At 46.0% G+C, this 24,442-nt stretch overlaps 1 protein-coding gene across 1 annotated transcript in view; it reads left to right on the top strand.

Moving 5' to 3' along the window:
• Positions 1-328: 328 nt before the first annotated feature.
• The window catches only part of LOC102377998 (calcium uptake protein 1, mitochondrial-like), a 134,935-nt gene continuing 110,821 nt past the window's right edge, over positions 329-24,442 (top strand). Inside the window, exon 1 of the mRNA XM_025214162.1 lies at positions 329-448. The gene's annotated coding sequence lies outside the window, so the exon portion shown is untranslated. The remainder of the gene's footprint in view (positions 449-24,442) is intronic.

The raw sequence follows: 24,442 nt of genomic DNA, 5'->3' as shown, positions 1-24,442 counted from the left end.
AAGTGTGTGATCACATAAGGTTGACTAGATGCCCTCTGGAGGTCCCTTCCAGCCCTGCTTCTCTATGACTGCACGAGCAGGCGAGCCGTCCTTTACGAAACCCTTGGGGCAAGGCTGGTGTCGCCCAACACCCAGCAGCGCTCCAGACCAGTAACACGGAGCCGAAGCGCGGCCAGGCCCGACACCGCACGCCGCTCCCAAACGGGTGCAGCCGCCTTGTGCCCGCGGGCCTCTCCCGGGTGACGTCACACCCGCCCCAGAGACGCGGTGGAGCAGCAGGATTTAAAGGGCCAGGCCGATCCCAACATCCCGGCATGCCCCTGTTTCAGGAAGGGTGGGGCAGTAGCGGCGGCGGGGGCGTGGTCTGTCTGTCAGCCGAGCCCGTCGTCTCGGTAGCCAGTGGAGGAGGCGGCGCGCCGGGGCCTGGGGGCGGCAGCCTGGGACGCAGGTGAGAGCGGGGCTGTCCGGGCCGGGCGCTGTGGTGCGTAGGGTGCGGCGGTGCTGCCCCCGGGGAGCCTCGGGCCGCGGGGGTTTAAAAGTCCCCAAACAGGTCGGACTTCCCTCGCCCCCCGCTGCTTCCCCGCGGCGCGGGGGTGGGGGCAGAGCAGCCCCCCACGCAGCTGCGTAGCGGGGGCCGGCCGGGTAGCCCATCGCCGCTGCTGCCCCTGCTCGGGCGGCTCTGAAGCCTCCGCAGCGCCGGGACAGCGGGAAGGCAGCGCGGGGCGGCGGGGTCTTACGTGCTTTGGGGACTCTTAAAAGCCGCGCAGCCCAGTGTGTGCCCTAGTGACGTTGGTGCAGACCCAGCATCCCTCCCTGCAGGCTCTGCAGCAAGCTGCTCTTGCTTTTTCTTTTTTCTAAGTTTTCCTACCCCTGATACCTCAAAGGGGGATCCCAGGCGCCATAGGAGAGTGATACTCTGTGGGATAACCATCATGTTTGGCCCCTGTGGCTGCTAATCACTTTGCAGTCATAAATAATACATTCTAAACTACAGGTTGGGCTTTCTGTGTCTTCTCTTAATTACATGATAGTGTTGGAAGTTCAGATTAACCGTACTGTGATTATGTCTGTGGCTTGATTCAGTTTAGTGGGATGGATTTCTGAATGGCAGAGGAGAGCTGTAGGGGAGCAGAGCGGGGGTGACGCCGACACTTTGGAGTGTGTCAGATTTCAGGCCTAGCTGTAGATTAACGGGGGTGAGATGTGACCCCTCATCTAGAAAATGTTCATCACTGGACAGTTACTTGGTGAACTACACCAACATGGCATTGCAACAGGAATATTATTCACAGAAGTCATAAAGGAAGCAAATTAACTAGTTTGGAGACAGTCAAGGTTGCAAGTGAGCAGGGGTTATCTGATTATTCAGTAGCTGGTGTAAAATGAGCTGGTGGTGGCATTGGGGATTGTAAACCGTGTCATCGCTAAGTTTTGCCAGAAGGAGGATTCACTGAACCTGGAGTTGCCCTTCTGAAACAGTGCAAGGGAAGAGGATATGAAAACAAATGGATGGCAGAGGTTAATCATGTTGCTTAATGCCCTTTAAGGCCCTCCAAATACTTTATTGATAAGCATGATATTAGCAGCATAGATAAGCTGGAGAGAGAAACTTGGCTTGTTACCGTTTGGGCCATACTATTATTAGGAATTACTTGAATCCAAGACAACATTTTTCTTCCTCATTCAACATGTGGGTGGTGGGGAAGCCTCTCATTTTGGATTTAAGTACAAAGTGGGGGTGGGGGAAGGAGCAGGTGGCTGTGGTGACAGTGACTCAGGCCCTAACTTTGGCTTGGAGGCACAGCAACCCCTGACTTGCACTCTGCAAGCCCCTCACAGCCTCTGCCCTACTCTTTCCTCCCCCTTTCCCACCCCACTTCCCCTGCCAGCTTATTGTCAAGCACAGATCTTGCCCCATTCTGCCCTGGGGCACAAAGTCAAGGTAGCTTCATTTCTAGCCCCACCACACCACAGCAGGATTGGGGCTGGAGCCATGTCTGAATGCAAATGATGGAGGGGAGGGAGGCAGAGGGGGCAGGGCACTGGCAGCAGGGTGTGGATGCACTGTGAGGAGGACAGGTGACAGAGGGACAGATGATGGGGGCAAGGGTCAGGCTGCCTTTCCCCCCTTGCAACAGTAAATTTTCTATGTATAGAATCTAATTATTGGGGTCATCATAGATTTGGTTAAACACAGTAACTTCTCAGTACATGACTCCTCACTTTCATGAGCCTTCTTGACTAAAGTTAGCATGTGCATAAGGGGTTATAATTGTATCTTTATTAAACTTTGCTCTTGGTGTTATAAAAACTTCATCACTTCAAAACAGAGTTGCTTCAGAGTAAACAATGAAAAGTTATTTGTACTTTCAGTACATTGACAAAACTACTAATTTTTTTTTTTTTAATATGCACAATCCAAATAAAAAAAAAAAAAATAGAAACCTAAAGTTAGTTTCCAATGGGTATGCGTTAAAGTGATGTAGCTGTGATGGTCCAGGAACTATGGGAGAGGCAAGGATTTCTTAGGGTTATTATATTTTTTTTTTTTTTTTTTTTTTATTGGATCAACTGCATATTTGGGACTAGTTTTCAAGAATGTCTTGTAGCTGAAGGCTTGTCTAACTCTATCTCATCTAGGTAGTTGGTCCAATTCTAATATTATAAAAGCCTTAGTCTGTCTGTCTGTGACGCTTTATTTGCACTAGCTCATTGGCTGTTAGGAATGACAGTTGTGGGGAGACAGACGGAGCGTCGCCACCTACCACCCCGTGCTGCCGTTGTCTCCCAGGAGTGGGGTGGGGGAAGTTTGCCCTGCTGTCCCCTCTGTCCCCCTCGGCCAGCACCCCGTGTTGCCGCTGCCTGCAGGGAGCAGGGCCGGAGTGGGGACAAGGCCAGCAGTTCTGGCCTCGCCGCCTCCTTTTTCCCCCCCTGCCCTTGCCACCGCCTGCAGGGAGCAGGGCCAGGGCTGCCACCTTCAGGGAGCAAGGCTGGCCTTGCTGCTGCCCCTCCCTCAGCCCTGCTCCCTGCAGGTGACGGCAGCATGCTGAGGGGGATGGAGGGGACAGTGGGGCAAGCTTCTCCCTCTCCCCCGCTTGTTCCTGGGAGATGGTGGAGGTGCAGGGTGGTAGGTGGCGGCGCTCCATTTCCACCCGCCCCCCCTGTCATTCCTGATGGCCAACTGGCTAGTAAAAGATATCACCCTAAGAAATCCTGTCTTTCCAATAGGTGGAATGATTGTAAATATGTCAAGTGACATATGGCAGTTCCCACTGACTTCAATTTGCTGATCCTAGTTGAAGCCATTCACTGTCCTTGACTCAAACTTTTTAATACCCCAAAATGCAGTTTTGCAAATGTAGCTGGGGCTGTTTGCTTGTTAAAATCAAGATGCAAGTGTATCTCAGTTAAGCTGTTGGAGATATCCTGGACTCTTTCAGCATATGTGAACATTATCAATATGATACTTCTAAGTAAAATTAAGTCAAATCTGAGTTTCTACATTGATTAGGAAACTAAAATTATATACTTTGGTAATGTATATACTTCAGTAATTGAGGACTATAGAATGGAAAAAGGTAAATAATAGATTTAATAAAAATATCCTGTATGACATTTAAAAAATTACTTTAATCATGGTTGTTATCCACTTTGGTCTAAGTGGACAAGTAAAATGTTTTATATTTTTACAGACTGACAGCCCTCCAAACTTTTTCTGCGTAGTTGGTGCACAAGAAAGGTTAAAATGCTGCTCAGAATTTTTTATGTGAATTGCATCTGCAAGACCACTTTTTTTTCTGTGAATAATCTGTAAAGTAAGCCAATATAATAATGAATATTCACAGCACAGAGTAAATCTGCTGAATAAGAAATTGCTATTCTTATATAACTGCAGTTCAATGTAGTATTGTAAAGCCTTGTAGAACTAATGTCTAACGCAAAGTTTCTCAACCTTGTTAGATTGAAGGCATCCCTTGTTAGACTCAAGGCACCCCTTGAAAAATGCTAGCTCTTAGTTTTTACACACTTTCTCTTCTCTCTTTTTGACTAGGGGAATTTATAGAGCAGTTCATCTGTTGCAAAGAACTCTTAAAGTTCACAACAGGAGAGGAGTGTTTTTAACACTATGGATTTCTATTTAAATCTCTGGGCACCTATACACATGCCCAACATCTGCTCTGACACGTTCTAATTGGAACTTGTTGGAGCCGACTCTATTAACCAAGGCTGCAGCAGCCTTGGTATTGCTTGTATTCAGCATCCCCATGCTTCAAAATGGCATCAGGAATACTTTAACTAAAACTTCAACAAGCTTTAGTTTAAGTGCCCCCACTGCTGTATTGAATTGTAGGGAGGCTGAGTATGTGAGATGCTACAGGCCCTTTAATTAGAGTGGCTCCTGAAAGCCCTGGAATATGTGTACAGACACCCATTCTGGGTTTATCTTAACTGTGTTAGCACTACTAGGTGTGTAAACCTTGTATGGCATCCTGTGGCACCCTTGGAAGGATCTTAAGACACCCTGGCTGAGAATCACTGGTCTACATGATTGGCTACACCAACAGAGCCGTAAGGTAGTTGAGACTTCTAGGTACGACAGCAATATAAGTGATTTATAATAGTGAAGTGGCTGAGCTTTGAGCAGTGGAAAACAAATTTGTATATTTTTGTTGGATTGTACAATGCATCCAGAAAACAGCAGCTGATAGGTGCATCAGTGACTGCCTTAAGTTGATGTTGATTTGTTTCACTTTTCTCCATAAAATTTTGAAACTACTACTATGTAATGTAAGATTTTTTTTTTTTTTTCAGAACAGTAATCTTTATTAAGATATTACACACACCCCCACTAGCACTTAAACTTGCCTGCTAGTAAAGGAACAGGTAAATTTCAAGGCTATTTTTTGTGGGTGGGGAGGTGGGGGTAGGAAATGAATCAAGTCTTTCAGGCAGGCTTAAACATCTGTGCAGTCATTTGATTTGCATTCTGAAATGGATATTCCAGAACAATCAATTGGTTAAATCTGAGCCAGTCAAACAAGAATGTTTCTCTATTTTCTAAGGCCTTTCTCGCTTTAATCCTTCCATCAGTGGCATATGCCAGCAGTTGTGCATTTTATCAACTTCTTGTTTGCAAGAATCTATTTGTTGGGTGGTAGTTTGACCTGAGCTAACCATAGATGTGGGGTTTTTGTTCTCAACATTGTGTATTGTATACATGTACATGAAAGCTCTATAAATATTTATGGAAAAATAAGCACTTTTGTTCTTGGACTGAAATGGGATATGGCCTTTAAAAGCATCCTATTATATAAAGTCTGTATTTAGTTACCTGTATTTAAAGCTTTCTGAATCTAAATTGTAGTTCAGTCTTCTTGTCAGGATTACTGACATTCACTGCCCACACCATGGAATAGCCAGCTAATTCTGCTTTTGGAAAGCCAGGATTGTTGTCTTGTTTTCCCTGTTTCAAAACTACTTTTACAAAGACTCGTTCATTAAACCGTTTGTATACCACAGCATGTCCAATTACAGTTGGATTGCCTTAACTTGGGAATGCTCTTTATTAAATTCATTAATTTGATACATTGGTAGGTGTGGGGTCTTTCTCTTCACCATAATCCTTTATATGTCTTATAAAGAATCATTTCACCCATCTCTGACACACAGAATATGTTAGCACTTCTGAACAATCTTTAAAAGGGGTGATTAAGAAAACACTTCTCCAGCTGACTAGAGTAGATGTTAAAATCTCTTTGCATTCTTGTTGTCAACTTCACTTTTCTCATTCAGACCAGTTCAATAACAAAAAACTATCAGGAAACTAAAGTAGATCAGATTTCAGAAACAGCATGCTGCATTTAAATAAACATTAGATTTTTCTTCCTTTTTAAGAGTGAATGAAGAGGTTATGTGAAGCAAAAGCTCTTGAACATATAGAGCAACTTATTAAGCCATACACATGTAAAATGTTGTGGATTTCTTCTCCTTTCCATTCAGATGGAATTTATGGTCCTGACACGATAGAATACACTTGGAAATTACTATCTCCATCAAAAGCTAATTTATCCAGCAGTTCAAAGAAGACCAGTCTACTGAAACAACAAAATACACTAAAGCTAAAGGATAGTGGCAAAGATGCTTCAGAAGACAAGAGCTAATAATAAGCCCCACTCCTCTTGATTCTTTTATTGCAGAGATGTCAAACTCAAATCAATTGAGGTGCTGCATTCCCATATTTTTAGGTGCCCATGGGCTGCTCCCTGGTTCTTGTGCTGGCAGCCCCAGTGGCAATGCAGGCATAATTCCTGTCACTGTTGCTAGAGCTTCTCAGTACTGCAGCCAGCAGTCTCAGCGTCACCACGGGCAGAAGGTCTGCCACCGTGGCCAGGTACCCCAATTTGACTGCAGTGGCAGGGTTTCCCACTGCAGCAACCAGTGAGGCTAAGCAGCCTCAGTAGCATTTCAGGTGGAAGCTGTGCCACTGAGGCTAGAGCTGGGTCTCTGGCCTTGGGGGCAGGGCTTTCAGGGGCACTGGCTGTTGTCATGGGAAGTTTTGCTAACTTGGCAAGAGCCAGGGTAAACGTGCCTGAGCTGGATGACCCAGCTTTGCAGGCCAGACAGCTCAGGGGCTGCATGTTTGACTCCCCTGTCTTCTAGTTATGCTACTACAGAAACTTGACTCGAGGAGACAGACCTGGTTACAGAATGGCTAGGCATTGAGGACAGAATACACAAGTGTCTTGCCCAGTGACAGGGGGAAGCAACTGCCTTATCGGTAGACCTGACAATAAGTAGGAAAAATTAACAAGCTAGAACTTGTAGAGTTTTCTCTGGGTAGTTCCTGGTCTTTAATATTCAGTCTGGTTTCTAAAATGCTATTCACTGCATGAATAAAAAGTTACTCTCTCTCATACAGCAGTAGTTTGCTGTACTCTTCACTTCTCTTAAATGTGTACCTTCACTTTTTCACATAACAGTTAGTTAGACAAGCTTTAGTTATATCCACAGGTCAAAGCTGAAGGGTGATGAGAGCTAAAACGTTTGCCAGGTAACGGAAATTAAATATTTCCTGTGGCCCTAAACTCTACTTTTTATGCATAGGTTACTTCCCTTCTACAGGTCAAATGATTAAATAGTGACTGAAACAAATCCAGTATGCACTCCTCAGTGCTGTATGTTCTCATATTATGCCCATTGTTGTATTACTGGAACCTGCTAAGCTACTACAGTAAGTGATGATGTCTGTCACATGTTGTTTGTTCTCTGATCCTCTTCCTTTCTAATTTTAATACATAGAATCACCTTTCATATTAGACAATCAAGTCCAAGAATTATGTCTTGCACTAAAGCAGATGTGATGAGTTTTGTGGTAATCAGCCCCCTGTGCCATGTGCAGCATGTACTGGCCCAACTTGGCGTTTGTGGTGCAGGTGGCACCCTGGCTGGAACCAGCACCTTGAATGCTGCATGCAGCTGAGGGGGGCCAGCACAGAATGTGTCGCATGCTGTTCCCTGCTGGACTAGGCCCCCAGTGCTGGCTTTGGGGCTGGTCTGGATCAGGTTGTGCTGGATACAGTGTGCAGGTCTTGTTTACTTGGCCGTTACATGCCGCGCACACACTATGCTAGCTTTATGCATTGCCTACAGTGCAAGCCCAAGAACAGGGCTGGCATGTGCTGCAGGTGGAGTGTGGGGCTGGACCAGCTGCCTGTGGTGGTTGCATCACAGGGAACTGGAGTGGGGCATAAGCTGCATCCCACTGGACTGGCCCCGTTTTCTGGCTCCTGGATGACATGATCTGGACCCGCCCCAGACCCGGCACACAGGTTGATCTGGCAGGGTTCAGCATGCAGTGTGTGCCCATGTTATCCCCCTGGGCCATGTGCAGCACCCACAACACCAGTTTCAGCCTGTGCACTAGACTGGCTTTGTGTACTGCGTGCAGGGTTAGTCTGAGACCCATGGGCTGGATCATATATCTCCACAAACGCGATGCGGACTGTATATTTGACACCCATGGCACAAAGGATACCACCTAGGCCCAGGCAGGTCTATTTCAGAAGCTGTGCTAAATTCTATATACTCAGTGACATCAGGAGAAACATTGCTAATGGGTGTTATGTTATGCTGTTAATAATTAAGGATGAATTGTTCTTATGAAAGATTAATAAACATTTTTAAAGTAATCCTGCAGAAGGAAATTAGTTTTCCAAATTGAACAGTTGTGTATGATCTATTTCAGTTAGAAGGCAATCTCCTCGAGCCTAATTTTCAGCTCATCTGTGAGCTTCAGCGGTTATCATTTACTTTTATAATTCTGGGTGCAAATTTCTTGAACAGATTGGCTTTTCTTCTCCGAATTGTACCTGGAAGCCTTGGAGTGGATGTTTTTCAGTATTAAACCAAAATATTAAAAGTAGACCTGTAGAGCAAAAGAGAAATCCTGTATAGTATTTCTTGTCTCTTTCTCTGTACTAAGTAGTAAAATTGCTTGCTTTCCTAGTGAATGTTAGGGTTTTAATTCCTTTGTAGACCAGCACTGGGTAGCAAGGACTAATGCATTAAGCTACGTTTTTCGTCTGGGTTTTTTGGTCTTTCAGTCCATTCCGTTCTTAGTGTTCTCTGTGTTTTGATATAAAATTAAACATTTTTTACATTCATTTCTGGGTGTGTTGCAGTTTTACTTTGTTTAAACAACACCGTGGAATTCTTCCTTTCCCCGTCCCTGCAACTAACATTCTGTTGCTCTATCAAAACACATGGCAAGTTGAAGCATTTCACTTTGTGCCTTGCTGCTCTAGTGGGCAGGTGAAGATTGTGTTGGAAGAAACCTGTGCTCAAGATCACTTTTATTTGTAGCCTTTTTTCCACTCTCCTGTAATAGACACGTTGGAGGTGTCTCTGGAGATTACCCTGCCCTGAAGATTCTGGGTTGGTGGAATCCCCAAGGATGCTTCCACAAAGTAGGACCAGACTAGATGATGCTACTGCTCCTTGGGTGTGTCTACATGTGCCATTAATGCACAACAGTAAACTCCAGATCTTATTATTCCAGACTTTATTGCTCCCAGGCACGCTGTTTATATGTGCACCCAGACCACAGCACGTTGAGCTGGATTAGAGCAGCCCCAGCTGGCAGGGGGCCTAGGGGGTCAGCCTACCAGCCCTGGGCTGCTCCGACTGGGCTCACCGTGCTACAGAAGGGCTGGCTGGGTTACAAGGGTGTTTCAGTGTGGGGGCCCCCAGCTGCCAGGACCATGGGGCCAGGGACCTGGGTCCACAGCCTCCTGGCTCAGGCAGGAGGTAGTGGCTGCTGCAGCTGAGCGGAGCCCAGCTCTCTCTCCCTGCTGACTGCCCTCTGTGGACTTAGGCAGGGAGGGCTAGCTCCCCACTGCAGTTCATGCTCCCCGGGGGTGGGTGGGTACCTGTGCCCCCAGATTTGTACGCTGGGCAGGAGCTGCACACTGGGGCAGGAGCTGCATGCTGCCTGCTGCAGGCTTGGGCTCCCACCCTGCTTACCCTATTCTGGGGCCTCCACAGCCTGGCGGATGTGACCTGGTGCTGCACAGGAAAGCTGCTTGCCACTGCAAGCTCCATGCTACCCTGGTGACACATCCCCTGCATGCACGGCTGCAACGGAGGTGGCAATGTGGGGTTGTGGGCAGGGGATGCATCGCCATGGCAGCGTGGAGCTTGCAGTGGCAAGCAGCTTTTCTGTGCGGCCCTGTTGTTCTTGGCAGCACTGGGTCGCACCCACAGGGCTGTGGAGGGCTTGGGGAAGGGCAGCAGATTAGGAGCCCAAGCCTGAAGTGAGCAGTGTGTGCGAGGCATGGGCATAGGCATCTGGGGGACACAGGTCCTTCCTGTGCGGGCCGGGCGCGAGCCGGGCCCTTTTTTGTGCTCTGCGCGGGCTGTGGCCAGCAGCCCGGGCACGCGGGGTCGGAGAGGGCGCGCGTCAAGCTAGAATTAGGCACGGACTCGTAGCGGTAGATTTAAAGATTGTTTGCTTACACCAGAGATGGTTGTGGTGCAGGCTGGAAAACTTGCTTGAGTTGCGGTTGCAGACAAAAACAACACGAACGATCACGTGGAGTTTGCTAGGCTCCACGGAAACAGAGCTCCTGATGCCCTGGACAAGCGCGCCACCAAAATAGAAACTTCGTAGATACATCTTATAAAATTATCGCTCAAAGACGGGAAGAGGTGGGCGATGGATCAGGTCGCCAAACTCCCCTGAATCTCACACAGGGTCTCTATTACCCTGCCGTGTACCCAGAGTTCCTATGAGATGGATGTGGAGTCCTCTTCAGCTTGGGCGGAAACCGCTCAAGCCTCTTATACGGCTAACAGGCCAATCATTAGCCTCCACGTGGGAATAATTTAGAACTAGCCAATAACGGGGAACCAATTTGCATGCAGGTGGCGGGAACTCCTTTGCACTGTGCATTTCCCTTGCAACTTGAGCAATGCACTCTGCAAAGGAAGCTGCAAATAGGCGGGAAACTCTTCCTTGCACCGGGGTTCTCCTCTGCAGCAGAAAACTCTACCATGCAACGAAGCTGTAATTTGGCGGGGATAATTCTAGTGCCGAAGCACACACAAAATCATACCTTTGGGTTATGACACTTCCAACCCCCTGGGAGTGCTTGCAGTGGCGGCCCCACCCTGAGCCCTCAGAGGGCAGCCTATCCCCCGCACAGATCTGTGGGGGGTAGGGGGTACAGCAGCAGGGAGCCTGCTCCACCCCCTCTGGATGAGCCGCCTGCTGCCCTGTCCTGTTCCCTACTGGGGCCTTGCGTCTGCACATTGCAGGCCCAGGCCCTAAGCCGCAGGCACTGCTCAGCTGGGCAGCAGTCCCCGCCCTTGCCCTGCCCAACTTCCTCCCTATGGGGACATCAGTTCCCCCTGCCACTTGCAGGAGCTGCTCTCCAGGCTACCTGGTGTCCATACGCATGATGCCCCCTGCCTGACAGCCCTCCTCCTGGTCTCTCCCAACCCCTTGCAGTCTGGAACTCTGCCAGCCTGCAGAGGGCTCATTGCAAAATCTTCTGTTTCTCTGGTAAAACAAGAAATCTGCGTTTGCCTCTGGTAAAAGGTAAAATCTGCTGTTTTTTCCATTTTTCTGTGGTTTTTCAGTTTTCTGTTTGTTTAGAGTTTCATTGTTCATAACATCACCTTAAATTTTCCATTATCATAATGCAGTGTATTAATACCCTATCCAAGAAATACTCAGCTGCAGGCTGCATCTCATGCAACCACCATTTTTTTTTGTTTGTTTGTTTTGTTTTGTTTACAAGTTTTAAAAAGATTTATTTTCTAGATGACCTAGTTGGCTGCAAAAATCTTTGGTATATGCATTAATCCCTCCCACTCCTAAGAAACTTTTAATTTCATGCTCTGGAGGAAAATGAATGGTATGGCTCTCTTGCATCATTAATTTATTTCCTGACTTTCTGGGTCTCTCTGGAATTTCCTCTGCATCATATTGAACTCCAAACAGAACTTCTCCACCGAGGTTCCCACTTTCTCTCTTTCAGGCCAACATGCACAAGTTTGTAGAACATGCTGGTTTACCTTTTGATATTTGGGAACCTACGTATTATTCCTCAAGTTGTTAAATAGTTTAAAGTGACACTATCAAACTTACAAATCACATTTAAAAACTAATAATATCTCTGTAAGATATTCTAAATCCCAAGGACAGGGGTCAGCAACCTATGGTCTGCAGGTCAAATATGGCCTGCCAGGCCAGGTGGGGGTCGGGCAGCACTAGTGGCACTACAGCAGTGATGGCATTGGCTGGGTTGGAAGTGATGGCTCCTCTTCAGAGCTAGCCTCTTTAAAGCTGCCTGTTTGCTTCCAAAGGTTGCTGGCCCTTGTCTAAGAAATTGTAAACTTGAACAGTGTTGGTTTTTTGTTTTTTGTTTTTTTTTGTTTTTGTTTTTTTTCCAGCTACTGATGATCTGTTTGTTCTTTGGATTTCACTTAGCCTGGAGGATGAGCATGAGTTTACTTTCTTGCAGCCAAGCACCAGTTTGATTGCTAGGATTGTTGTCCCCAACGGACAGTGTGAGTTCGTGCCCGGTGCGCTATTGCCAATGAACACACAGGGGTGGAGGATCCAACTTAATCTTTATTGTTTCCAGTCTGCGCAGAGAGGGGTGCTTGGCAATCGTTTGCAAAGCAAGCACCACCGGTTTCTACCTTTGGGTACCTTTTATACATATGTCAGTGGCTTGCAACCAATCACTGAGCGATACACTTGCAAACATAAGATGTTCTCTACTGAGCATGTCTCTATACCTATGTTTTAGCCATGTATTTCATTTACATACATATATGTTTCATTAACATACTTTTGCCCTGCCCAGGGGTGTGATTTTTAGCATTATAATGAGACCTTTTTCTGAACTTCTTGCTACCTTACAAGTGTCAGGGAGACACTATCCTGCTGGTGTTAGGGAGGCATTCCAGGAATCCTCCGCATCCCACACGCTGTGCTCTGCAAGCATCTCTTAACACACACATGCCACACCCCTCCCAGCATCAGTAAGTTGCCTTAAGTATTCAGTTAGATATAGTTTGCAAAAGCTAGATATACCATAAAAAAGATTACATCAGGATGATAGAAATAGATCTGGAAGGGACTTCAGGTGATCCTTTAGTTTAGCTTCCTGCTCAAGGCAGGATCATCCTTGTTTAAATTATCCTTAACTTGCATCTAAAGGATCTGAAATTTTGAGAGGGGGAAAACCCAACAACAAATATTGCAAACCTGCAAGTCTCTTGGAAGTCACAAAATTGTTTCAGTGCATTGAAACTAGCATAAGCCACACTGCTGTAAATCAGTTTATGCAGGGGCTGTATCTACAATAAGAATTTGTAGTGGGTTTTTCTTCTGGGGGCAGGTAACTGAAATCAGTCCAAATCTCTGTGTAAACAAAACCTCTTCCTCGGAAGCATCCCTCTACTTTAACAGATGATTCCCCTTCGTGTTAGTTGAACAGCCATATTTGGTATGTTGCCTGCTCTGGTGTAAGCCTCATTCCAATGCTTCAGATGTCAAGAGTGCTCAGTCATCTTTGGAAAAGCCAGAGTTTTTGGGATTGCCTTCAGAATACCAGCCAGGAACAAGTTATTTTGACATCTCTCCTATTACAGTGAAAAATCCACTTCACAAAGCAATTGGATGCAATTGTTTTCTTCATTATGTAGGATGCTTTTTTGTTAAAATACAGTTATCATCTAACCAAGTATTTTAACTTGGATAATCGGAAGCCAAAATAATAACATTATGAGAATCCAGTTCCCTCTTAATTTTCTAAGGGACCAGTTTCAGTTTCCATCCCTGAGTATACAGGAAATTGCTGATGAAACTGAAGATTCTGTAAACTTGTATCTTTAGGGGGGGCTTATTTTTTTTTTCTATCAAATTTTTTTTTTTCATACACAGTTAAATTTGTGTCTCAGCATGGGAATAAAGAGATGGTGCTTCCCATAGTGCTAAATGGAAAAAAGAGTCCTGACTGGAAGAGAGGTAGTTCTCTTCTAGAAAAATAAAAAGGTCAGATCAAAGTATAGCTAGGAGTTGGAATAGATGCTCTAGGTAGTCACATGCTGATGTTTATGTGCAGAGATAAAAAAAAGTCTTGTATTTAGGGGAGGAAGAGAGCCAGAAGAAACTATATAATTAGGTTGAAATACACCATCCATATATATCTCTGAGCAGAAGTTGCATTTTATTTTTACAGCAGAAATGCATAATTGCATATGGACATCTTAAAAACAACTTTAGTCACAGTTGAGAAGCATTTCATCTCAGATTTGAGATAAAACTGTGTATCAGTTTATCTACCTACCCTGAACCAGAAAATAAGTATCTTCACTAAAAATTATTCTCAGTTCTGCTTGGAATGAGGAACGTGGAAAATGAAGTCTCTTTCAGGTTTGTTTGTAATTTTATGCATTTAGATTCTCTGCAACATCACTTGGGTTTTTCAGTCTTCTGCTTTTAGTGTTAATTTTTAAGTGATGAGATGCCTAGACTTAGTGCAATTAATTTTTTTTGCCCAATTTACTAAGGAACTTGATGCATACACTCACATTCTGACTATTAATGACGTTTTCTGCATGATCGGTACTTGATCTTCTAGACTGGGGTGGGCAATTATTTTGGCTGGTGGGCCACGTAGAGTTTTGATTAGCTGTTAAGGGCCATATACAAAATCTTTCAGAAGATGTAAATTTAACAAATTAAAGATTAAAAAAAACAAACAAACCCAAACCCCCAAACAAACCAAATCATGTACTAAAAATCAAACATCTACTATAACATTTTAATTGCATCTAAAAAAATATTTTTGTCCTGATTTTTTTTTTTTTTTTTTGTATTTTTAGTAGTATACATGCAGTCATCTCTAACAGCTCAAAATAAAGTCTTACTTTTGTATATTGTGGGTGGGTGGGGTAGCAGGCAGCAGGAAGTGTGGGGCATCACATGCCCAGACAGGTTGGGGGAAGCTTCAGCCAGGTGGCTCCTGTCTGAGTGCATGGGGCTCCAGCCTTCCACCCACTCAGCCACCCAGTACGATAAGCAGCCACCTGTGGGCAGCCTAGTGTGTGGAAGACAGCCCTGCACGGAAACTGTGTACATTGGCCAGGGCCGGCGCTGGGGCTGTTGGGCGTAGGGTGGGTGTAGCTGTGGGCACAGCATAGGCTGACCAGGCAGGGTTCGGGCCCAGATGAAATGTCACAGGAGCAGCCGCAGCCAGATCCAGCCCACCGGCTGTATTTTGTCCACCCGTCTTCTAGGCAACTACTTGGACTGGTTTCAAGAAATAAGTGCATGTGTGGGCATGGGGCACAGCACTTGAGGTAATAGCAAGTCAGCTCTCAGGGGAATGGCATTCAGTGTTTCACTTATGTAACTAGAATGTTAAAAATCATTTAAATATAGAAAATTATGTGCATGTTTAAATAAAGGGAAAATAATCATCTGCACACTGTATCAACAAGTGGACAAAGTAGACCTCCAAACTATTTGTCTTCACCATTTTGTGGCCACATTAGATGTTCATTATGCTAATTAGATCAATTTTAGCATAATAAAGTAGCTTCCTAGATGTGGATGGTGTAAATTCTAGAACTTAATGGATGTGTGCCTGATAAATCATACTAAATACACCTCTAATGATAGCCTTGCCATTAACACTTCATTTCCTATTTCAGACAAGCATACACTTAATACAAGACAACATGATACTCCGATGCAATGATAATGTGACATTTTAAATAAAAGTAGTATGATAGCAAGTGTGGTTTCAGTATAATACAGTTTCATGCTACTTCTTTGTTGTTTAAGGTAGTAGTTCTCAACCCTTTTTTGTACCAGGACCCATTTGTAAACATGGATGGCCGGTCTCGACCCAGTAAATAGAAAACAGTCTTGACCCAGTTTAAGTTGAAAACAGCCCCTGGCCCTGCTGTCAGTCCTGACCCGCAGCCCTCCTGATGCCAGTATGTGGGGCAGGGGATGGGTGTGGGGCATGGAGGGGCACATGCCTTTCTGGACTTGTGCACCCACAGCAGGCATGGGGCTGCAGCCTGGCTGTACCAGCATGGGCAGGAGCTGCTTCTAGCAGTGGGACTTGTTGCTGCTACTTCCACTGCCATGAGCCCTGTGCCAGCCACATAACAGACAGACAGGGTTGGGGGGCACACTGTCCTCGCCTCCTCCCACCACCAGCTGCTTGTGCACCAAGCTGCTGCTCTACCCTGCCATCATGGGCCAGTTGCTGCCACCACATGCCACCTTGAAGGCTGGAACTCTGCCAGCCTGCAAGGGGAAACCTGCGCTTTCCCATGTTTTTCTGTGATGGTCCCAACCCTTTCAAATATTCTTGTGACCCACTTTTGGGTTGCAACCTGTGGGTTGAGAAACACTGGTTTAAGGAGTAGCATTCGTGAATGCCAGAAAAAAGGACAATACGGAACCTCAAGTTTGAAGGCTGTGAAATTGGGGGTGAGGGAGGGGAAATCCTGAAGCCATTGAGAGAGAGCTGTCAATTCTTCTCCTTCCTCTTCCCCCTCCCTTTGGAAAAATACAGTGCATCCTTTTAACCCTATCAAGCATTGCTCTGGGTTTCCGCCTCACCCCTCAGACTAACATCATCACCACCAATGGTGTTGCACAGAATGGTGGCTTTTATATGGTAAGCTGGATAGTGAGACCACTTTCTGGAAATGTTCCACTGTATATAATGTGGTAGCTGCTGTCCTACCTTCATTGCTAAGTATCTACCTTCCCCCTCCAAAAATAATTTTGTCCCTTCTGCATTGAGATTGTGCCCCATACACAGGATTCTTTGTCTCTAGGTCCCCCAACATTGGATCAAGTGTGAATTTATTTAGCTTTCCTGTTTAGTCTTTCATAAGTGCCTCTCTTCTACTTCTGTCCTCTGTTACTTGGGTTTTATGGCTCCTGGGCAACAGCTGTAAACTGTCTGGATGGATTACTGGAAGCCTGTAAATGCTATAAAGATTATGTGCTAAATTCTGGAGTGAGTGGTGGGGAGAAACTTGTGCCACTGTTCACTTAAATGCTTTTGGCTCATAATTTGTTAGCATTCAGGATGGGTTTGCTTCTTTTTCAGATATAACACTTTATTGGGGAAGTTAAAAATCATAGTTATTTACGTAGCTCTGCAGAGTTGGAAGAGAATGTAGGACCCTGTGCATTGTAGCTGCATGAGTGTATTGTTGGCTTTCGGGAATGCAATCTAGAAATGCGGTTAGTCATGCAGCCTTTGTTAGTCTGGTATGCAGGAGGTTAAGAAGTTCTGATGGCATGGTATGATAGGACAACACGAACATAATCGAACTGTTGTAGGGGACAGAAATAAGGCTGCATGAAGGAGGCGGCAGTGGAGGAATTAAAAAAAAAAACTTGTGTGAAAGGGTAAATGGAAATTCTTAAGTTGCTATTATAACTGCTTCATATTCATAGTGATTATTTTGTTCCTAGGGCTGAGGCTTACAGTAAAAGGTGAACCCACATCTTAACTCTGTTTTTTTTTTTTTTTTTTTAAATTTCTTCTTTCAGGTTTCTGATAATGATTTGGCAGTGCTTTGTATAGATTGATGGTTTGTAGACTTTTTCAGTCCATTTGAATTTTGTTCTCAAACAAATGGAATTCCCATCTCTGATTAAATTAATATATATTATGCCAAACTCCTACCATAAAAGAAATTACCCTTCCCTTGCTACAAAATTTCATCTTCATTCTGAAAACTAATTCAGGTGCCTCTGTAAATTAATAACATCAATAACATGGGTAATCTTTTATCTGAAAACAGATAGCACCAGCCAAGCTGAAAATTCAGAGTGCAAATTCACTTCAGAGAGAGACTTTTCTAAAGATCTCCTTTCTGCTTTAATAGCTAGAATCCATTTCCGGGGAGCAAAAGATAGTATATTGTTATTTGCTTTAATTATGATGACTCTCCCTAATCATAATGCTTCAGTCAGAGCAATGTATGTAATATCCAGGGCTGGGTTGGTTGGTTGTTTCTGTTCTTTTGTTTTGCTCTTTATTTTTCAGTAGTCGGAAAGGCAGTATTGGAATATTCCATTTAACACTTTAAGCTGCATTTTGTGTTTCTAAAACACTTTTTCATTACTGCACTTTTTCAGTACCATTGAAGTGAGCGTCTTTTAAAGTTTTCTGGCACTAATTTTAAATTGTTCAAAGTGTTGTAGTAGTAAATAATCCAATGGCAACTAAATCTTTGGATTGCAACCATCACAATAGCTATTTCAAGTTAAGCAAGATATTTCTTTGTCCTATTCTACTCTGGCTTCTGCTATGGCTTCCTAAGTCCTTAATCACTTTGTCACTCTGTACTGGATTCTTTACACTCTGTCTACATCAGTGGTCCCCAACCAGTCAATTGTGAGGGCACGCAACATGGGGGGGGGGGGCAGGCATGTGCCCCATATCTGTACATGGGGTGGGCTGCAGCTGCAAGTTGGAGGCGGGCTCTTGCTGCACTTTGCTTGGGCTAAGCGGTGGCACTGGGAGCAGGGCTATGGTGGGACTGCAGCCGCACAAATTCTCTGTAGCCCCCGCCACTTCCCCACCTCCAAACCCCCTCTCCCAGCATCACTGCCACCCACTCTGAGTGCAGTGTGGCCCAACCCCTGCCAGGAAGAGCCCAGCACAGCCTCCTAGCCCCAGCCTGCAGTGGTGGCCTGCTCTCCCCCGTGTAGATCCTGGGCATGCGGGTGGTGGGGGCAAGTGGCAGGGGGAGGAGAAGGCTTCACTGGGCTCTTCCTGGCAGAGGCTGGGCCACGCTACACTTGGGGTGGATGGCAGTGGCACTGGGAGGGTCTTTGAGGGGCTATGGCAAATTTTCAGATGACTGCAGCCCCCTCACCAGGAAGAGCCTGGCTGCAGCCTGCCCCGCATGCAGATCCAGGGGCATGCTGCCCCCGCCCCCCCGTGCCTTCCTGGGGTGCGTGCGCCCCCCGGATGTGCTGCTCGTAGCTCTGTCCTGTCCTGCTCTGCCCCGGCTGTGCAGGGCCTGCCCCTGCCCCAGCCCCAACCCCACTCCTTCCCTCACTGCCATTGGTGGCAGGGCGGGGAGGCAGATGGAGGCCCTGGTGATGAGGGAGGGAGTGGAGTTAGGGCTGGGGCCTCGTTCTGCCCCCTCTCCACAGCCCTTTTTACCCCCCGCATCCCTTCCCCTACAGACTCTATCTGCTGGGAGGGTGTGCCCTCAAATAATTATTTCTCCCTTTGCCTCAATCTGCCCCTCCTTTTCCTCCCCGCAGACTTTCCTGCTGGGCAGGAGAGGGGGTGGGGTGGCAGCACACGGTAGGTGTTGGGTTGCTGTTACATTCCAAAAGTCATCTCCTACCTTAAAAAGATTGGAGACCGCTGGTCTACATCTTCTTTCTTGAAATGTTGGGGGCCCAAAATTGGACACAGTTCTCCAGGTTGAGGCCTCACCAGAGCAGAAGAGTCACTTCCTTGATTTGAAAGTGACACTCTGCTAATACAACCCAGTATGCTGTTTGCCTTTTCTTGCAACAAGAGCACACTCTGGGCTCATTCAGCTTATGATCTACTGTAAACTCCAGGTCCTTCTCTGTAGTACTGCAGCCTAGCTAGTCATTTCCCAGTCTGTATTTATACGTGCAGTTTTACTGTCCCGAGTGCAGGATTTTGCACTTGTCCTTGTCAAATCTCATCTGGTTGATTTGCAGAACACTTTTCTGGTCTATCCAGGTCGTTCTGAATCCTAGCCCTTTACCCAGCTCTACCCAACTTGGTGTCGTGCACAAATTTGATCAGGATTTACTCCGGTTGTCACTTTCGGATGCCACTATAAAGATTTTTGTGATCCTTGTTTAATAGGAAACCTTAAAATAGACAAGGGGTAACCTTCTAAACAGCTGTTACAGCCTATTGTGTAGGAGTGTGCCTGGCTGTAAAACAGCTGAAGTGAACAATATACACTCTGCATAAATACCTGGATCTTCACTAAACGGAAAGATATAAAACTGGAAACTCATTACTTACTTTGCAATGGACCCAAACCCTGCTTTTGACGCGTTTTCTGGACTATCAGAGCTACATCACTCTAGCCCTATTACTAGAATCATGTTTAAGAATCGCATTTGGGTCTGCAAGGTTAAATGGCAGTTCCTGGTGGGGTGCCCATCGTTTTTAACTGTGAGGTGCAGTGTTATATGATATATGTACTTGCATACGACATGCATCCACTTCCTCAAAATCAGCCCTCCAAAAATGGGGTGGATGTCTTAAGGTGACTTTCTTTGCTGGTATAGAAATGGGAAGAAATAGAAGCAAGCAGACACTGAGCTCCGGTGGCTGCCAAGGTGGCTCCTTCTCTCTCCCCAGCAAGCAAAACGGGTTGAGTTGTTTAACCCTCTTGTAGCTTGCAGCAGTTGCTGCTGGCTAAGGACTAGCTTGTGCCTGAAGCTGCAATTTAGCTGGCTGAGGGCAAGCTTGCTGTTACATGAAGTCTGTAGTATGAGGCTGCAGGTGTGGAAGCAACACTTATTATTTACTGGGGTGTAGCTGTTCTGCTACCTCATCCAGACTATCTTCTGTGATGTCACATTTCCTGGCCACTGTCAATGTTAGCCATGACTGGAACAAATCTTTGTTTTCCCTCCTGTGTTATGCCTTCCAAAAATAAGGTGCACATCACAGGAAACTCAAGACATGCAAGACTATATACAGTAAACAGTAGGGAGTCACAGTATTGACTGTATTGAAGTTGTAAAATATTTTCTAATGTATGACTGAATGCAGAGGAGTTGATGATTCATGATTTCATTTTTAAGCATTCCTTTATAGTTCCTCTACTGCAGTGGCCTCCTCTCTCCAAATAAGAGGAATTGGCACTACTGCATTAGTTAGATAGCTGTATCAAACATTTGGAAGTGTTCCCTCACAGTTCTGACTTCTGGCCCAAAAAGTAAATCTCCAGTTCAGCAAATGCTTAAGCATGTGCATAACCTTAAGATAATGAGTAGTGCCACTGGAGTTTTGTATATTCAAGCTGGCTTTGGGAAAAGGGCTTGAGATACCAAATTGATCATGTCTGAAGTCTATCAGTGTAAGCAAGCATAAGGCTACTATTGGAGCTACTAATCTTCAGCTTCAGTTTGTCTTTTCCTGTCTGTCTTGACTCCACCCTTTCCTTGATTTCACTTCCTTCCTTCCACTTCCATTTATAGATTATGCATAACATATTGGGTTCTTCTTTGCCAGAAGCTCCAGGATAGCATTGCTAAGATTTTGTGGGCACTTCTCCACGTGCTCCGGGGTGGGGGAGTGGTGCTTTAATGAGAGCTGCTGTAACTAAAGTGCTACTGCATCTCATGTATCAGTATCCCCACACTTAAAAATGGTGGCAGGGGTACTTGAATTCAAGCTCTTTAAACGAGCTTCCGTTCAAGTGCCCCAGCTGCCGTTTTTAAACATGGGGACACTGAAACACAAGACGCAGGAGGCTGCTGGAGCGCAGTAATTGCCACACTTCAGCAGACTTGATTAATTGAGTCTCCTCCAACATGCTAGAATTCCAGTTCATCGGAGCAGCCTCCGTCCTCATGTATAGGCACTGTGGGATTCTAGGTGGTGTCCCTCTGCTGCAGACCAAGTGTTGTGTGCCAGCAAGTAGTTATCCTCAGCTGCTCCTGACCTTTCTATGGGGATAAAGTGGTTGTTTGTTTGTTTGTTTTGGGGGGGGTGTATATCGTTCAGTCTTGTAATGATGAAAAAGCCTTCTTATGAATTGGGAGAGTGTGACTTAGATTGTGGCCTCTGGCCTAATGGAAAGTGCATTGATTTACAAACTTAAAGATCATGAGCTCTAGTCCTGGCATTTTCCTTTTGTGATTTACTCTCATTTCCAGGCACTTCACAGCCCTTGAGAGTCTGAGTTTCAAACCTTTTTTGTGGTAAAGTAACTTATTCCTCAGTTTTGTGGATAATTGTGCATGGTTACTACAGGCAGATCTTGGAACAGAGGTCTGGGTTCTAATTTAACAAAGAGCTATCACTTTCCACTTCCTTGTGCCGTTTTTCAGAAGGACCATGTCAAATAAGCAGTTCTGCCAGCTGACTACAGCCAACCTGTTGGAGCATGTGCACACCTGGGTGGTTCCATTGCAGGAGTTGCGCTAGTTGGTGCAAAGTGCATGCTGGGAAGACTAACTGGTGGAGAGGCTACAACAGCTGGCAGAAGGTGTGGGTGCATCCACATGTCTCTTGCTATTTGGAAGGCAGTGGTTGGAAAGCTGGTGTCCTGCCACTGGAGGGAAGCTGGCAAAACTGACTGTGTCTACATTGTTGCTAGAACCATGTAGTGTGAGCTAGGCCTCTGAGGTCAAGTCCTTTTGTTTGTGATGTAAACGCTCATTGTTTTGCCTCCTTGGCCCTCGGGTTTAGTTCCTGTGGAGGACCCAAAAGTCGGGGTGGGTCTTATGGAATGATTGTTGTCTGGAACCAACAGATGGCTATTCCCAGCCTGCTCTTAGGGTCAGGAATAGAAACCAAAAACCCTGATGTCCAGTGTTCCAGAGTTGATTTAAATTAAAAATACATTAGAAAAAATGTATTTAAATTGGTCTTACTCTTTAATTATTTTTAATCAGCATAGTGAAGCATCTGCTGTACTCCATTTAGGCTACTACCAAAATTATGATAATGTCTTCGGAGCAATGCTGTATTTGCCAACAAGTTCCCTTTCTTGGGAGAACTTGTTAACCTCCATGTTAGAGGTACCCCAAACAGAGTGGAGTCAGGAGGGAATGCCTTACTGTGATGCTACTTGGAGCAGTGCCAAAGTGCTCCTGAGACTGAGCACAATGTGTGGGAAACTTTACTGAAGTGTTCCAAGTGGAAGACTGCCTCTGTGTGCAACCTATGGCCCATGGGCCACAAAGGTCTGATCTGGCATGGGGAACTGGTGTCACAGAGATGTCCTCAATCTCTGACCACCAAAGTTTCAAGTATGAACTTCTGAACAGTTTGTTCTCTTCCTGTCATCTGCTTCCGTGCAGAAACAGATCATTCTTATAATACTTTATTTTCTGCACTACTCCTGCTATTGTTTCTGAGTGCCCTTCATGTAGGGGTTCAATAGACATCAAAGGTGAAAAGTATGAAACAGGTGATAACATAGGAAAGCCAAGAACTCTCTATTAATTTAAACCACTTGAGTAACTACCTAGTTCTATATATTTTTAGGGCTCTAAAGGAAAAATACATTAGGTCAATTTAATGTTTAAATGTTAAAATGTAAAATTTTCTTCCCCTGCTAGTGAAAAGGATTCATTTTCAGGGAGATGCAGGTAACTGCATTGTGATCTTCTTTTATTTGTCTACCAAAGATACTATCTCTGACCTAGGAAAATTCCTGCCTCCCGCCTCCCCCAACATGCATTTGTATGTGGCATTTAATTCAAAGTGCAGCTGTGATTAGGGCTCATAGATAGAAGTATACATTAAAGCTGCCACCATTATAGGAGAGAGAGTGTGTCTGTTTCACATAACAGTGGTTTGTTGCATGATTTATATTAGAACATCACAATAACTGTAATTATAGTTTGAAGGTCTCTATTTGCAGTGACTCAAAGGTTTAATATTTTGTTCAAAAGGGAAACTTCACCTGCTTTTGTGCCACAAAGAAATTCAGTATTTCTAACTGTAAGCATTAAAATAATGAGTCGAGTCTCAAATCATCAAAATTGTTATCTGTTGTTAGACTTAAAACATGTTTCAGGTTTTCTTTTCAAGCTTTTTTGTTGCAACCGTAAGGGCAAAAACGTGTTAATTTTTTAAGAATAAACACAATTTCTCAAGCAATTGTGATTCCAGGAGCTGTAGTTTTATGTAGTGGTGCACTGATAGAGATTTTTGGAGCTGATACCAATAGCTGATTTCTAAGGAGGCATATCAGCCGGTACCAGTCCGATTTCCAATAGTAGCTCTTCAGCTTGAAGAGCTGCGTCCACCTGGTAAGCCTGGTGTGGTAGAAGGGGTGTGGGGGGTCAGATCAAGGCCCCTGCCATGGGGGAGAGCATGGGGCTGGGGCAGGCACTGACCAGCCAGGGCTGGGAGGGGCGTGGGACAGAGCTGCAAAGGGCTGGGGGGCTTGTGCTCCCCACATCTGCGCAGCATGGGGTGGGCTGCAGCTGCGGGCTGGGGCTAGGGTAGGCACAGGATGGAGGCGTGGCTCATGGGGGTAGGGAGGGAGGCATGGGGGGGGGGGGGGGAGGGAGGGGGGGGGGGGGCCCCCTGCCACTGCGTGTGGCTTGTCCGGTGCATGTCTGGTGGCTCCTGCTGCTCGTCCAGGAGGGCATGTGCGGGGTGGGGGGGCATATGCCCCTGGATCTGCCTGGCCAGGAAGAGCCCGGCCCCAGCTTGCCCCATGCAGATGTGGGGGCACATGCTCCCTCTCCCCCATGCCCTCCTGGAACAGTGGCTGGAGCCTCCAGACAAGCACCGAACAAGCCACGCACAGTCATGGGAACTGCCCCCTCCCTCCTTTTCCCATGCCCCCCCTGATGAGCCACGCCTCTGTCCCGCATGCGCCCAACCCCACACCTTTACTGCAGGGGCCTTGTTCTGCCTCCCCCTCCCTTCCCACCACACCAGACTTACCAGCTGCATGAAGGTCTCTATGCTGCTGAGCTATGCTCCTCACTGCCTGTGTGCTGCAGCTGCAGGCATGCATGGTTATTTATCAGACTCCCTCTGGTGCTGGAACTCCCTCCCTCCATCCGCCTCCACCTTGCAGTGTGGCTTCCCCTGCCTCCCCTCTCCTCCCCTCCCTGCTCCCTTCCCTCCCTCTCCACTGCCTCCCCATCCCTGCCAGCTGTTGTCGGGGCTGGGCAGTG

Source organism: Alligator sinensis, unplaced genomic scaffold, assembly GCF_000455745.1.
Source record: "Alligator sinensis unplaced genomic scaffold, ASM45574v1 scaffold1274_1, whole genome shotgun sequence".
Taxonomy (NCBI): domain Eukaryota; kingdom Metazoa; phylum Chordata; order Crocodylia; family Alligatoridae; genus Alligator; species Alligator sinensis.
The sequence above is the reverse complement of the archived record's forward strand: the minus strand, read 5'-3'. Positions and strand labels throughout refer to the sequence as shown.